General features: G+C 33.7%; 2 protein-coding genes across 7 annotated transcripts in view; one reads left to right on the top strand and one right to left on the bottom strand.

Annotated features, from left to right (window-relative positions):
* LOC135846809 (uncharacterized) overlaps window positions 1-14,853 on the bottom strand; it is a 208,227-nt gene that overhangs the window by 112,789 nt on the left and 80,585 nt on the right. For all 5 annotated transcript variants that reach the window (XM_065366092.1, XM_065366095.1, XM_065366094.1 and 2 more), the window contains one exon: window positions 6,426-6,503. The gene's annotated coding sequence lies outside the window, so the exon portion shown is untranslated. The remainder of the gene's footprint in view (window positions 1-6,425; window positions 6,504-14,853) is intronic.
* Window positions 1-14,853, top strand: part of LOC135846807 (sodium/hydrogen exchanger 9B2-like) — a 131,962-nt gene that overhangs the window by 75,117 nt on the left and 41,992 nt on the right. The window lies entirely within an intron of this gene.

Below are 14,853 nucleotides of genomic sequence, written 5' to 3'. Positions count from 1 at the left end.
TCGCGACCCAGTTTCCAGCTTGCAAGAAATTTTTAAATGGATTTGTAACACGAGTTATTTTCACCGGATATCGAAGCGATTTTTTTTTTTTCTAAATGACACGTCGGTGGTCGTCGTGCAAACGCATTCTACGAGTATATTGATCGTGTGGCCAAATTCGCGAGCATCGAAAAACAATTTTTTTCGCTGTAACGATGCCCTGTCCTGCGGTCGCATGATTTTCAAAAGCTCGTTACCTATCAAAACTACCAACTTTTATCACCATCCGCGTACCTTTTTGCAAGCACTTTACTCTTAATAATAATAATAATGATAATGGAGATTTATATAAGGCTTAAAACTGCCTCGTCAACTTTTCTCATTTATGTGGTACTTTGAGATAGGTTCTTCTTCGTTTATAATTACACTATATACGATGTTCCATAAATGAATGAAATGATAAATTTCAAATTAACTGCGCCAAATTTCTGCACTCTTCAACAGCTAGTAATGGAAACATATTTAACAGAATGGCTCTGGCTCTGGCTCGAGCCAACGTTCGCGTACCTGCCCCTAAAATCCAGTATTACCTACTCTACTTGTTGCTCTATCTGATCGATATACCGTTGGTGTTTGTGTATTGTCGTATTACGTATGTAGGCTGTGTACTGTAGGAATTTTGCATGCATAACTCACCGTATATGTTCGAGCAAAAAGGGTCTTACGTAGACTGTCCCATGATAAATAGAGCCTCTCGAGGAAAAACGTCAGTCGTCAACCGTATTTATCCTCAGTCTCAATTGCAAATCAAGCCAAGGTTGGGTCTATCAATTTATACGTGCTTGGGAACATAGATGTCAACGCAAGGAATAGAATTCAGATATCCGAGCTGATTTTCAAAACAAAATATCTTCGATAGAAGTGTCCGAGTCGCGAATTTTATGTATCTATATGTACTCGTGTTGTCTGCAAAGTCTGAACTCGAGTAAACTGTGTAAGTACTCGTATATTCGCGAGTTGTTTGTTTTTAGAATTGTTTTCCGAGCTGCAATGGTGTTCGAAAGGTTTTTGAAGTGATCCTGTCTTATCGTATTTTTAGAGAAAGGAGTTCACCTTCTCGTAGGATAAAAATAATATCTACGCTTTAGAAGTAGAATACTCCTGATTATGATAGGTACATTTCGGTCTCAGTGATCGGTATGGTATTTTCGTAGACAGAAAAGAGCTGTACAGGGAAGACGAAAAGTTGAAAGTTTGAGAGTTTGTTGGTACAATATATTACGTGGTCGATTTCTCCCCATTATACATAATAATAGTTATGTACCTACTGTAATACTGTACTCGTACGCTGCGATTCGAGGACGAATCTACGATTATTGCGAATTCATCTCATCGTGTGAAGCAGAATACTTTGCAAACTATCGTGATTACGAAACACCTCTGTAGTTGTATATCGTAGGTGTAAACGGGAAGGCCAAACCATCGAATGAAAGTTGTACATATTTTCATGCAACTTCATTAAACGCGAGAAGTACAAAATACGAGTATATCTATTTATAAGAAAGTTCTCCACGAGATTAATTTACTCGTGAAAACTCTGCCCTGCGAAGTTTAAATTGAAATATTACTTATTCGAACGCGCCTAAATAAGGAAATATTTTCGCAACAAAATTACGCGTAATTTTTTAGCAGTCGTTTTTTCCAAATGTTTTCAAAGTAGACTACCTTACTTTGAAACGATAATCGATTTTATTTTTTATAAATTCTGAATTTGATTTCAGTGAGGCGTTTTATGATGTTCCTGTAGATAAAGAAAATTCGTTTTTTCATCAAAATGGATGAAAAGATATGAGCCGTAAAATTGTTGAGAACTACAAAAATTTGTCGAATTAAAAAAAATTTGATTTGGGGCAACCAATACTCCGCATTAATTAAAACCAAAAATAAGTCAGTTTTTCGATGGCAAGTCCCAATTGGCAGAAATTATTTTGAACCAGACAAAGCCTAATTTAAAGAGCACGCAAAAATACAATATGACCTGTTGACTAGTCAAAATTTCAAGAACTGAAGTGTTTTTTTCGATATTGATGGCCAAAAATTAAGAAAAAAATAAAAATTTTGCCAAATTTGCCCAGCACAATGAAATTTGGTATGCATTATATTTTTAAGTACCTACCTCATAAGAAACCACTTCGAATTTTTTTGAGCAGTTTTGGAGCCTCCGGAAAGTGTTTGAAAATTGGCATTTATGGAAAATTTCGTTCAATAAAGTCGGAGAGCTAAAATTTATATCATATAGGCACCATTCTCAAAATACTGATTCGATTGGAGGTAGTTTCAAGCCTTTCTAGAGCCTTCGGTTATATTTTGGAAATTCCAGACTTTCAAAAAATTCCATAAAAAACCATCCAAATCAACTTCAACATCCAAAAATTTTTTCCTTTCAAAACCCCTGGAGTGAGTCATTTTAATCGAAAAAAAAACGACGAAAACAAAGAAAAGAAATCGAAAACTGAAATGGAAAACAGAAAATTTTGAAACAAAAACAAATCAAAAAATAAGGAACCGAAGATCAAAAACAATTTTATGAAACCCCCAAAAAATGGAAAATTATGTTGAAAAAATAGAAACGAAAACTGAAAATCGAAAGTCTGAAAATGAAAGCTGAAAAAAAAACGGAAAACGGAATCGTAAAATCCCCCTCCCCTCTTTCCAAAAAAATAGAACCCGCAAAAAAATTGTTATGTCGGTACATATGTACATACAACTCATGTACAAGTTGAAACAGAACTACATATTCAAATAAGAAAAAAATTAGAAAGAGAAAGGGAACAATGTTAAAAACAAAACAAAAAATTTGAAAAATAAAGCATTCAAAATGACCCCCCCCCCCCCCAAAGAATAGGAAATTGATAACAAAATCAGAAACAGGGTGTCTAACAAAATCTGAAAACTAAAAAGAGGGACCTTAGAAGGACCATGGAAGAACCTTTTGGAAGGACATTTTCAATGAACCAACTGATACCCCCCTTTTCTCGCTAAATTTTCCCAATTACTGACTCTACACTCCCCCCCCCTCACACAAAGATTTTTCCAACTAATTGGCCAGATGCGGTTCGAATCATTTTTTAGAAAGAGAAGTTGGAAACAAAAATGTCAAATAACAATTTTTTTGAATTTTTTCATTGATTGGATTATGTTTTTGGAATTTCTCTAGTTGATTTTTCCATTCTAGGAAATGTTTGAAAATTGATGTAGTAGAATTATTTTCAAATCTGATCGAGCGATGCAAGGGTGAAAGCTGTGAAAAATTGATAATTCAAAGCGTAAAACATCATTTTTTATGTAAAAAGTTGATTTTCATAGCTTCAAAATTTTCAAATTTTAAAAGTTTTCAGAAAACAACATAAAGTTGGTATTTAACTCATCATTTTAAAAACCATGAGTAAATGCCCGAGCGAAGCGAGGGGAAAAATTTCGAAAATTCACAATTCCTGAGAGGTAAACCAGAATTATTTTTGATTTGAGGAGTCAATTTTTCTACTCTCTAACTTCGGTTCGAGAAAAGAAAAGAAAGATGATCTAGCCCGAGCGAAGCGAGGGAGAAACCTGTGGAAAATTGTTAAAATGAGACGTAAAACAACACCATTCCTGATTTTGATTACATGACAGAATTACATATTTGAAAATTTGGAAAAAAGAAGGACCTTCGGGCAAAAAGGAGGACTTTTTACTGACTTTTTCGAAAAGAAGGACCCATAGGCAAAAAGACAAAATTTTACTAACCTAGAAGAACCTGAAGGATCGTTAGACACCCTGAGAAATTACTACAAGAAAATCTGAAAATCGAAAAGGACATCAGCGCCAACTACTTCTAAAGGAGCGTTATTGACATTTCTGTTTGAAATAATTTTCATCTTAAGTAGTTTTCAATCGGGTTTTTCAAATTTACAGGAATGCTAAACACTATCAAAGGTCATTTATGGAGGTTTTTTGAATTTTTTTTTCAACTTCTCAGCAAAATAAGAATTTTTAGTTCTTTAAAGGCTTTTTATTTGGTGATTTCCTTTCGAACCAAAGTTAAAGACCTTCACTTTGAGTTGAAAGCCACTCAGAAAAAATTTTAGTTATGGAGGATTGCCCTGGGGAGGGGAGATATGGGTCCTCACAGAGAAGGAATTTTCCCAAAATAGTGATTTTTTTCTTCTCACTTCCACCCGACATGTTTTGTGGAAAATGTCTCAGTTTCAAAAGATATTCCTAGAACTAGGACTGGGCCATTTTCCCAAAACAGGTTGGGTTGGAGCTGGAGCGAAAAAAAAAACAATTTTTCCCGTTTTTAAGGACCATATCTCTCATCCAGGGACACCTACACAGCTGAAAATTTTTTCTGAATGACTTTAAACTCAAAATGAATGTCTCCACTGAATTTGGTCTAAATCCTCAAAATTTTTCTGTTTCATTTACCGTCACGGTCACATTTTATTCAGAATTTTTAATGCAAATTGCATATTCTTTACCTTAAAAAAAAAAAAAAAAAAAAGATTTTTTTCATGATTTTTCACGCATAAAGTCATCAATTTTAATTAAAAATTTATTTCCTGGTCAGTGCAAAATCATTTGAATAATATGAAAAAAAATCTCACAGGATTTCCTAATTCACCATGAATACGTACCTATGTCCTATACCTACTACCTAACCTACCTAATGAAATAAAAACTACTTTGTGGCTTTCTCCACTCCCAAAATAATTGTGCTGGGAGCCCAAAATTTGACTTAAAATTTTCGCTCATCCTGGCTTTCGAGCAAAGTATTGTTTGGAAAGCCACGACGAGCCGATTTCACTATCTTAACCTGCTATACTTTTCAATTTCAATCCCTCAGTATCTCTTTAGCCAGTCATTATGAAAAAAGTAAGTGATCAAGAGTTACCGAGGGGCGTGAAGTCTACTTCAAAATATTCGTAATTTGCGTTCGAAAGGATAAATAAACGTTTAAATTATCGAATTGTTTCGCGTGCAGTTATCATCAAAGAGTGTTTCGCGTTGATTGCTTCATTTTTTTCAATCGCGTGCAATGCAATTGACATGACTAATCGTTATACTGGGAAAAATACCCACCATGTGATTTTTATTCTCACGTTCAGGTGTCATGATGGTTGTAACTAGACTATCGGGTGCGGACATTTTTCAAAGAATGGATTATTTTTTAATTAATTATTTATTTTGACGACTAAACTGTTTTCAAAAAAAAAAAAAAAAAAAAAAAAAACAGAAAACAAAAATGAGTTATTTTTGATTCAAGCATTGAAATATGCTTCAAATTCCTCAGAAATTGAAACATATCAAAGCAGAAGAAAAACACACAGAAAGACTTTCCTTTTCGGTACTTTTTTAAACAATGTAGGTAATGTATTTGTACCATAGCGATCACTATGTTACTCGAAAAACAAATTCCATCGAAATTAAAGCATATCAAAGTAGAAACACACACGAAAGACTTCCTTATTCGATGTAGTAGGTACTTTCCTACTTTACTTTTCGAACAATGTAATACCTATGCCAAGCCAAAACGACCGCTTGTTATCTCACAAAACACCTGATATGTAGCTCGTTATCGTATTTCAAATCATGTTCACTAACCCACTTCTAACAATAGGTAAGTATAAAGATCCAAATTCACAAGAACTGAGCTTGCGAATGTTGTAGCTTCATTTCTAAATTCTAATCGAGGTGTAAACGACTAAAATTTGTACAAGGGATTAGAGGTAGATGGAAACCGTAGATGTGCTTTTTAAGAATCTCGCTTTTCATTTTGAAATGAAAATCCGGTTACAAAGTCTTAATGGTGTCTCAATGTTCTATGATATGCGATACCACACCGAGGGTGTTGTTACTCTCTAAATTTGAAACAGTCAATTTCACTGCTTAGCAGTCACGACATTTTGCCTTTTTAAAGCAGTAGTTTTTTTTTACTGCAAAACAGTGAAAAATTACTGAATTGGTCAGTCAAAATGATTTTTTACTGACCAATTCAGTAATTTTTCACTGTTTTGCAGTAAAAAAAAACTACTGCTTTAAAAAGGCAAAATGTCGTGACTGCTAAGCAGTGAAATTGACTGTTTCAAATTTAGAGAGTATTTTCCCGTTTTACAAATATCAGATTTCGCCTATTCGCACTTTGCGAAGTAATTATTTTACTACCTATATGATGCTACATTAGGCTATACGGGGATCGATTTCGACTACTTTTTTTTTCCAATTTTGGGGAAATCAACGACCCCTGTAGCACAAAGTTTGTGTCAGGATCGTTCGTAGACCTCAAAATAATGATGAAAGTGACACGACATCTTCATAATGATAAATTTAATGCTTTGTATAATAATGTGCACCCTTCTATAACTCCTGCCATTACATGAGACATTATAAAGGTAAAATTAACTTACCCAATCTTCATTGATGGAAAAGTATCATCCAATTGTGAGAAGAAAGGTCACTTTGGCTGCTACTGGTACACATTTTATCTAAAAACAGAACAGAAGCAAAATATTAGGTAGGTACATTATCAATAAGTGTGAATGGATCGTTTCAGAAGCTTCATATGATTTTTAAGTAGGAAAAATTCATGAAAAATCGCAGAAAGGGATTCAACGTCGTCACTTTAACTATATTTTACTCATACAGTCAATTTCTTAATCTTTTGTAGACCTCTTGTGTTAGGAAATAAGGAGAATCGTCGAGTAAAGGAAGGCTGGGAAGCCAACGATGGCGATTGATTTTTTCTTCTTTTTAATGTACACAGTGAAAGAAGCTACAAAAAATCTTTAGCCGAAATCCAAAGTTCCTCAACCCAGAACTGGGACGATTGAACGTAAAATGACTCTAAAAATATTTCTCAAGTGTCAACGGTCAAATTTGGTCAAAAAACACCAATCGCGTTAATATGGACTAAGGTTAAATTGGACAGGGTTTTTTTTTCGAAAACTGAAATTTCGATTTATGGCTGGAGCAGCAGTTCTTCATTGAAACTTTATCGACATTCACTGAGAAAAATGTTGAAATGTGGCCCCAATCCAACTTTCAGAAATCTTTTCGAGGCTCCATAGCTCCTCAAGACAATTCGAAACCATTCCCAATTGATTTGGAGGGTCAAAAATAGGGTCCAACCACATCAGCTTCTTGAGCCAATTTGGTAAAATTCGGGTTTTCCCCATTTTTGACCCGAAAATCAAAAAGTGCACTGCAGCCCCTGAAATTTAGGCCAGTGACGTATTTTTGCAAATTCTTTCAATTTAGCTTTCCACCTACATTTGTAGAATTCTAAACCTTTGAATTGAAAAAAAATATTTTACCACTCCCCCTTACCAATGATTTTAAATTTAGTAGGTATAAAAAAATTGTTCTCAGCAACTACATACAATTTAACAGTAAAATTCAAACTCTCCAACAAAATATTTTGAATGAGACAATTTTTCACACCAAACACTCTTTCAAACCACTCCTAAAATGAAATTCACCGAACACAAACTGAAACTTTTTTTTTTTTTTTTTTTTTGTTTTGGGTGTTTATAATTACACGATTATTACACCCGCACAGTGGTCCGAAATGAAGAAGTAGCGGCCAAAATTCAAAAAATCCTTAGATTGAACAAGTCTCAAAAGTTGATTACGAATATGTAGCAGTTTTCTACATTATATTCCACGTCCCTTTCTGTGATTTCAAACACTTTTCCATTATTTTGCTTGCCTACAGAAATGAATGAATTGAAGTACCTCAAAATAGTCAAAAAAACTGCTAACTTCAAAATGCTGTAAAGCATGTCAATTTTAATTTTTTTCAAAACTTTATGGGTTTATATCAAAATATGGACATTTTTGAGTATAAAAATCGTTGATTCCATTTTTTCAAAAATATTTTGGTTTCTAGCATGCTCGTCACAAAAAAACTCATTTTTTTGCTATTTTCAAGGTAAAAGTTTTTTTTAAAAAAAACCCAAGCTGACTCAACGTGAAATATCACATCCCTGGGGTACTATGGCATGTAAAGAAAAACATCCCTGAAAAATTGGCTGCCCCAACCTGCCCCATTTGAAAAAATTGCTATGTAAAGTTGCATAAATGCTGTTTTTCTTATTTTTTTAAAAACATTTTCAAGTAAAAAATTACTACAGGAATATGAATACTAAAATTGACTTTGGTGACCCAAAAAAAACATATTTCGATACCCTCACGAATTTTTCAAAATTTCATGTTTTGGACCACCCTCTCCCTCCTTTGAGGGCTCGTTTTGAGGTTAGGGGTAAAATAAATGCCAAAATCGACTTCAGCGACCTAAAAAACCCCCATATCCTATAGCGTTCTAAAAAAATACATTATTTCGATTGCCCACCTCGAATTAATCGAAATTTCATGTTTTGCAATGCCCCCTCCCACCTTTGAGGGTTCATTTTGAGGTTAGGGGTGAAATAAATGCCAAAATCGACTTCAGCGACCTAAAAAACCCCCATATCCAAAATTTTACAAATTTTGCTCTGAAATTCGATTTTGTACCACCCCTGCCCCCCTCTGAGGGCTCATTTTGAGATTAGGGGTAAAATAAATGCCAAAATCGACTTCAGCGACCAAAAAAACCCCCATATCCGAAATTTTGCGGATTTTGCTTTAAAATTTGATTTTTGGCCGCTACTTCTTCATTTCGGACCACTGTGACCCGTGGCTAGAAGGGTTTAGATTTGGTTTATTAGGTTGGTGCTTTTAAGTAGGGTTATAAATTTTTGGATTTCGGAAGGGTTATCTGGAATGGTCATTGAATTTGGGTCTATTTGGAGAGATAGTCTTGTTTGCTGTAATTTAGGACAGGTGAATAGTAAATGTTGGATGGATATAGGTTCATTTTCACAGAATTGACAGGGGGGTTTCGGAATTTTTTGATAGAGATGATTGTGTGTGATTTTAGAGTGGCCTATTCTTAGACGGGTTATAATTATTTCTTCTCTTCTGTTTAGGTGATCAAGATTTTTCCAGGGGTAGATTGTTTTTTTGTGTTGAAAGAGTTTGTTTGATGTCTGTGATGACCAGAAATTTTGCCATTTAGAGTGAGTATTTTGTTTGAAGAAGGATTTTATATCGTCAGGGGTGAAAATGGTGAAGGGAGGGGGGATAGTGGCTGATTTTGCATAGGTGTCAACAATTTCATTTCCTTCAATGCTGACATGACTAGGAGTATACATAAGGTGGATGGTGTGGTTTGAATTTTGGAGATCTAGCAGAATTTTGTGGATATTTTGAACAATAGGGTGATCTGAAAAAATGTTTTGTATGGATATCAAGGAACTAAGAGAGTCACTTTGTATTAAAAAGTTTTTGTTTTCAAGCTGAGTGGTGGATATGTTCAAAAGACAATGGTAAATTGCAAGAAGTTCGGCAGTAAATATTGAAGAGACCTCATGAATTTTAAAATTGAAAATTTTTTCATTTATTGAAAAAGCATATCCTGTATGTAGGTTAGAGATTTTGGAACCATCAGTAAAGCATAAATTGAATTCTGTGTAGTTTGATATGAGTTCAAGATAGTGGCTTTTGATTTCTAATGGGGAATGGTTTCTTTTAGGATAATTTCTCAGTTGAAAATCAATTTGTAAGGGTTTTAATAGCCAAGGAGGGTATGTTATGGGTTTTTGGATGAGATTTTTGAGATCAATTTCAAGGTTTTTTATTTCTGAGATGAACTTAGCAAGTGGGTTGTCATTTTGTTGGAAATGATGTAAGCTGAATATTGAGATAAGATTTTGGAGGGGATGTGATGGATTAGCTGAGGCTGATGTAATGAATTTATTTGTTACTAGTGATTTTCTGAAATCTGAGGGTAGTTCCGCAGCTTCACAGTAGATGCTATCTATGGGTGAGGAGTAAAGAGCTCCAATGCAAATTCGTAAAGAAGAATTTTGAATAGTTTTTAAGATATTGGCGGTTTTATTGGAAATTTTTGTAAAGCATGGACTGCCATAGTCAATTTTGCTGCGTATGAGAGATTTATATAGATGGATTAATAATTTACGTGAAGGGTTATATTTAGGATTTTTTATTATTTTTAATAAATTGATACGTTTCAAGAGTTCTGATTTCACGTTTAGAAAATGGGGGGTCCAAGTTAGTTTTTCATCAAATGTAAGTCCGAGGAAAAAAAAAACGCTAACAAAGTCTTCAAATTTCTTTTTACGAAGAAATGAGGTGAAAGGAAATAACCTTTTCAACAATTTTTCTTCCTTTTTTTTCTTCTTCTTCTTCAACGAAAGACAATAATATGAAGTTTGTAACAGAAAACAGCATCTTTTCCATTCAAATATAAAACTTTTTCTTTTTACTGTCGAGAGAGGGTAGAATAATTTCATACCATCTTTTCAAATCGTACCGGGCGAATACGAAGGAAAAAATACATTAAAGATATACGAAAATAGATAAAATAAAACAAAAAAACCTCTCCACGCGTTTCCACGTCGTGATAAATATTGTCGAACTATACAAGTACCTACCCATCTATTCTCGTGCTCTTTTCTCAATTTCGCAATATTATTCTTTTTTTCTCTATGTAGGTATACAGGCGCGAAAAAAGGGTTATCAATTTGATCAAATTTCGTTCTAGAGTGCTTTTAAATGCTTTTGATCTTTTCTGTGATTTTTTCATTCACATCGTTTGACCTATCTACGTACTTATGCGAGTATATAAGTTCGTACACTCGAATCGAGTGTTTCAATTCGCAGTATGTTAAAATATGACAAAATAAGTTGGAGGAAAAAAAATGCGAGATTTACGAAATGAACCTTTTCAGCGAGTTATTTCCATTGTAGTACATACAAAGAAGGAAAAAAAATACAAAAAACAAAAAAGAGAGTCACCTTTGATAAAATCTGTACCATTAATTAGAATAAGAATCGGCGATATTAGCATCACAAAAACAGCATAGGAATAACCGAGTCAAGGCCTCTCTGCACGACCTTTACATAGAGAGAAAAAGCCTGGCAAATTTTTCACTTTCGTTGTAAACGCGAAATGGATGTTAAGGTAAGAAGGAAAGTAGAGAATAAACGAGAGCGAATTCAAAACACGATATTGTTAAAATACGATCATTATAATGGACTTACTCTTAGAGAGGTCGCGTAATTTTGTACGCGATTTTCTCGGCATAAAAATGACAAACTGATTAAAGGCGTTTGTCGTCGACTGTATAGCGAATTCAATTCCAGTAGGTAATTCATTTTCCGTTACAGCTATCGCTGCGGATCGACGCTATAACAGTAGCATTTTACAAATCAATTTGTTCGATGACGTCATTTTATCGTTAATTATTAACAGTTAAATTTATTGTCAATGAGCTTTTCTCTGCAATTTAATTTTTTTTACCTGACAAGAGAGCATATAGAAAGAACGAGTGCTCACATCGTCAGCCAAAATTTCAGATGCTAAAGCGCATATTTATCGATTTTTGGCGAATTTTTTATAATCAAATTTGAGCTTAAAATAAGGGGGTAATATCAAAATTTTGTCAAATTGACCTAGAAAGCTGACATTTAATGTGTGCACTATTTTTGACCCTCTGAATTGATCGAAAACGATTTCATGCCGTTTTGAGCGAAACTGAAGTCTTCAATAGATTTTTTAAAGTGGAAATTTCCACAAAATTTTACCCGATGAAGTTGGAATGTGAAAATTTGCTTTATTCCCCAACTTCAACATGCTAAGTCGAGGGTGGGGGGGGGGGGGTATCCCCGCTCGAGAGCTTTCGGTTCGATAAAATTCTGTTTGTTGCCAGAATTATCAAAATAACTGGTTCTTTTTTTATACAAAATTACTACATAGAAAGTCTTGTTTATTGCCAAACTGTAGTGAACAAATATTTTTTTTAGTAGAAATTACCAAAAATTTTTGCTTTTTTGGTGAAATTTCAAGAAAAAGTAGTTTTTTTTAAAACAAAATTCGGTACCAAAAAATACATTTTTACTAAAATTACGAAAAAAACAGTTTTCTTGTAAAAAGTATAAAAAAGACACATATTTAATAATCGCCAAAATTTATTTTTTTCGCAGGAAAAATCTTTTATTTGGTCATAATGTCCTAAAAGTCTAGATTTTTTGCAAAAATTGCAAAACTGTACAAAAGCCTCTTTTTTACCGGAATTGCCAAAAAATGTACCTAGTTTTTTTGGTCAAAATTACAAAACAGTTTTACTTTTTTGTCAAAATTTAAAACTCTAAAAAAGACACACATTTTACTAAAATTGTCAAAAAACATGTTTTTTCCGAATTGACTTGTTTATTCGTCAAATTTTTTTTTTTCAATGAAATCTTTTTTTTCTTGGTTAACAGCTAAATCATTATCTAAACTACAACATTAAAGATTCATCCCCTGGATCTGATGAAATTCACCCTCATATGTTAAAGTACCTTTCAGACACCAGAAAAGAAGACTTACTTCAGTTATATATAACAAAATTTGGACTTCTGATTCCTTCCCAAAATTGTGGAAAACTGCAACAATCATTCCAATATTAAAACCTGATAAAAACCCAAATCTGGCATCTATGTAGTTATCGCCCCATCTCCTTAACGTAAGTTCTTTGCAAAATACATGAAAAAATGGTTATTAAACGTCTTAATTGGTATATTGATTCCTCAAACTCTCTTACCATTTATCAAAGTGGTTTCAGAAAGAAAAAATCTACCCTAGACCACCTCTTTAGTCTCCAAAAAGAAATTAGTTCAGCCTTTCAGAATAAAGAAAGTGTTCTTTCAGTCTTTTTTGATCTTGAAAAGGCATTTGATAAAGCCTGGCGTTATAAAATTCTCCAAAAATTATATTCCATTGGAATTAGAGGACATTTGGCCGACTTTATTCAGAATTTCTTAACAAACTGTACTTTTATAGAGTGAGAGTTAACAATACATACTCAGAATTTTTTGAAATTGAAAATGGAGTCCCCCAAGGTTCAGTTCTTAGCACAATCTTATTTTTACATTTGATTGATGACATTTCCAATGTTGTTTCTAGACCCATTTCTCTGTGAATCTTTGCTGATGATACAAACATTTCCTTTCGTTCAAATAATATTCAACTACCTAGCTCTTCAAGTAATCCAAGAAACTCTTGAAAAAATTGAATCATGGGCAGATTCTAATGGTATAACCTTCTCTGAGTCAAAAACCCACTGTATACTTTTCACAAAAAAAATAAGATTCCTCCAGATCTCATTCTCAACTTCAAAGGACACTCTTTAGAATTCAAAACCACTACTAAATTTCTTGGCTTAACTTTTGATAGAAAACTAAATTGGACTCCTCATTTCCTAAAAGTAAAATCAGATATCATGAAACGCCTAAATCTGTTGAAAATAATCAAAAATTCCAAGTATAATCCATCTCGCAAACTCCTACTTCACTCGTATAAATCTCTAATTCGCAGTAAAATTGAGTATGGAAGCCCACGTTTTGCAAATATCTCAAATAAAACTTCCAATATCCTAAAAACAATTCAAAATTCAGCCCTAAGGATCTGTTTAGGAGCCCTCTATTCCTCTCCAATAGATAGCCTTTATTGTGAAGCGGCAGAATTACCCCCAGATTTTAGAAGAACTCTCATAACAAACAAATTCATCTCAAATGCATCCACCAACCCTTCCCATCCACTCCAAAACTCAATTAACTCACCCAACCCCCAACACTTTGATCATATAGAAGGACCCATTTCTAATTTCATCACAATGTTGAATGATCTTCAAATCAATCCTAAAACACTCATCCAAAAACCAATATAATTAAGGAACTAGATACCCGGTATGGAAATACACCATTTTTGGTTATAGATTTCGTGGTTTTGACGGTGATGTGATTTTTTCATTTCAGTCGTATAATGAAATGGAATCAAAAAATGGTGGGAAAATGTTTATTATTTTGTGTATTAAAATGAATATGAAGTAAAAAAATAACGTATTACATTGGCGGTATTATTAATAAATTGAACCAAAGATGGCGTATTTCCATACCAATTATATCCCCCTTGGCTCCTCAAGCCTCCTCAAAACAATACGCAACTTATTAACTACCCAAAAAATAGCCACTCTCTACTAGTAATGAAACAAAACTATCTTGAACTCTCATCAGAATACAAAAAATTCAATCTCTGCTTTACAGTCGCAGCTATTTTCCACTGCCTCTGTGATATATTCACTTATGAATCAGAAAAATAAGTCTTTCTTAATTCAGAGTGATTCCCTCAGCTCACTAACTGCTATCTAAAATCTATTTTCTGACCACCCAATAATTCAAAATATTCATAAAACTCTATTTGATTACAAAATTCAAACTTCTCCATACAGTTTATGTATGTACCTTGTACCCAGCCATGTTGGAATCACAGGAAATGAAATTGTTGATAAAAATGCAAAATCCGCCACTACTCTTTCGCCTCTCACATTTATCGCAGCTGACGACCTTAAATCTATCTTCACCCATAACTCACTTAAGAAATGGCAAAACTTTTGGTTCCTCCGAACATCAAACAAGCTCTTTCGCCACAAAAAAACTACTCAGCCTTGTAAAAACCTATCTCAACTTGAAGAAATCATTATAACCAGATTGAGAATTGGCCACACAAAAATCTCCCATAGTCACCTCTATGAAAAGGCCCCAAAACCCACATGCCAGTTCTGCATGTCAGAACTTATATCTGTCCAACACTTACTATTTCACTGTCCCTCTTTAGATCAGCACAGACTATCCCTACAAATAGATGAAAGATCCTTATTCATACCAGACGACCCTTCCGAAATTAAAAAATTCTTAGACCTAATTAAAAAACTTGACCTTAACAACTCGATTTAA

This window comes from Planococcus citri, chromosome 5 (genome assembly GCF_950023065.1).
Source record: "Planococcus citri chromosome 5, ihPlaCitr1.1, whole genome shotgun sequence".
Lineage (NCBI taxonomy): Eukaryota > Metazoa > Arthropoda > Insecta > Hemiptera > Pseudococcidae > Planococcus > Planococcus citri.
The sequence above is the reverse complement of the archived record's forward strand: the minus strand, read 5'-3'. Positions and strand labels throughout refer to the sequence as shown.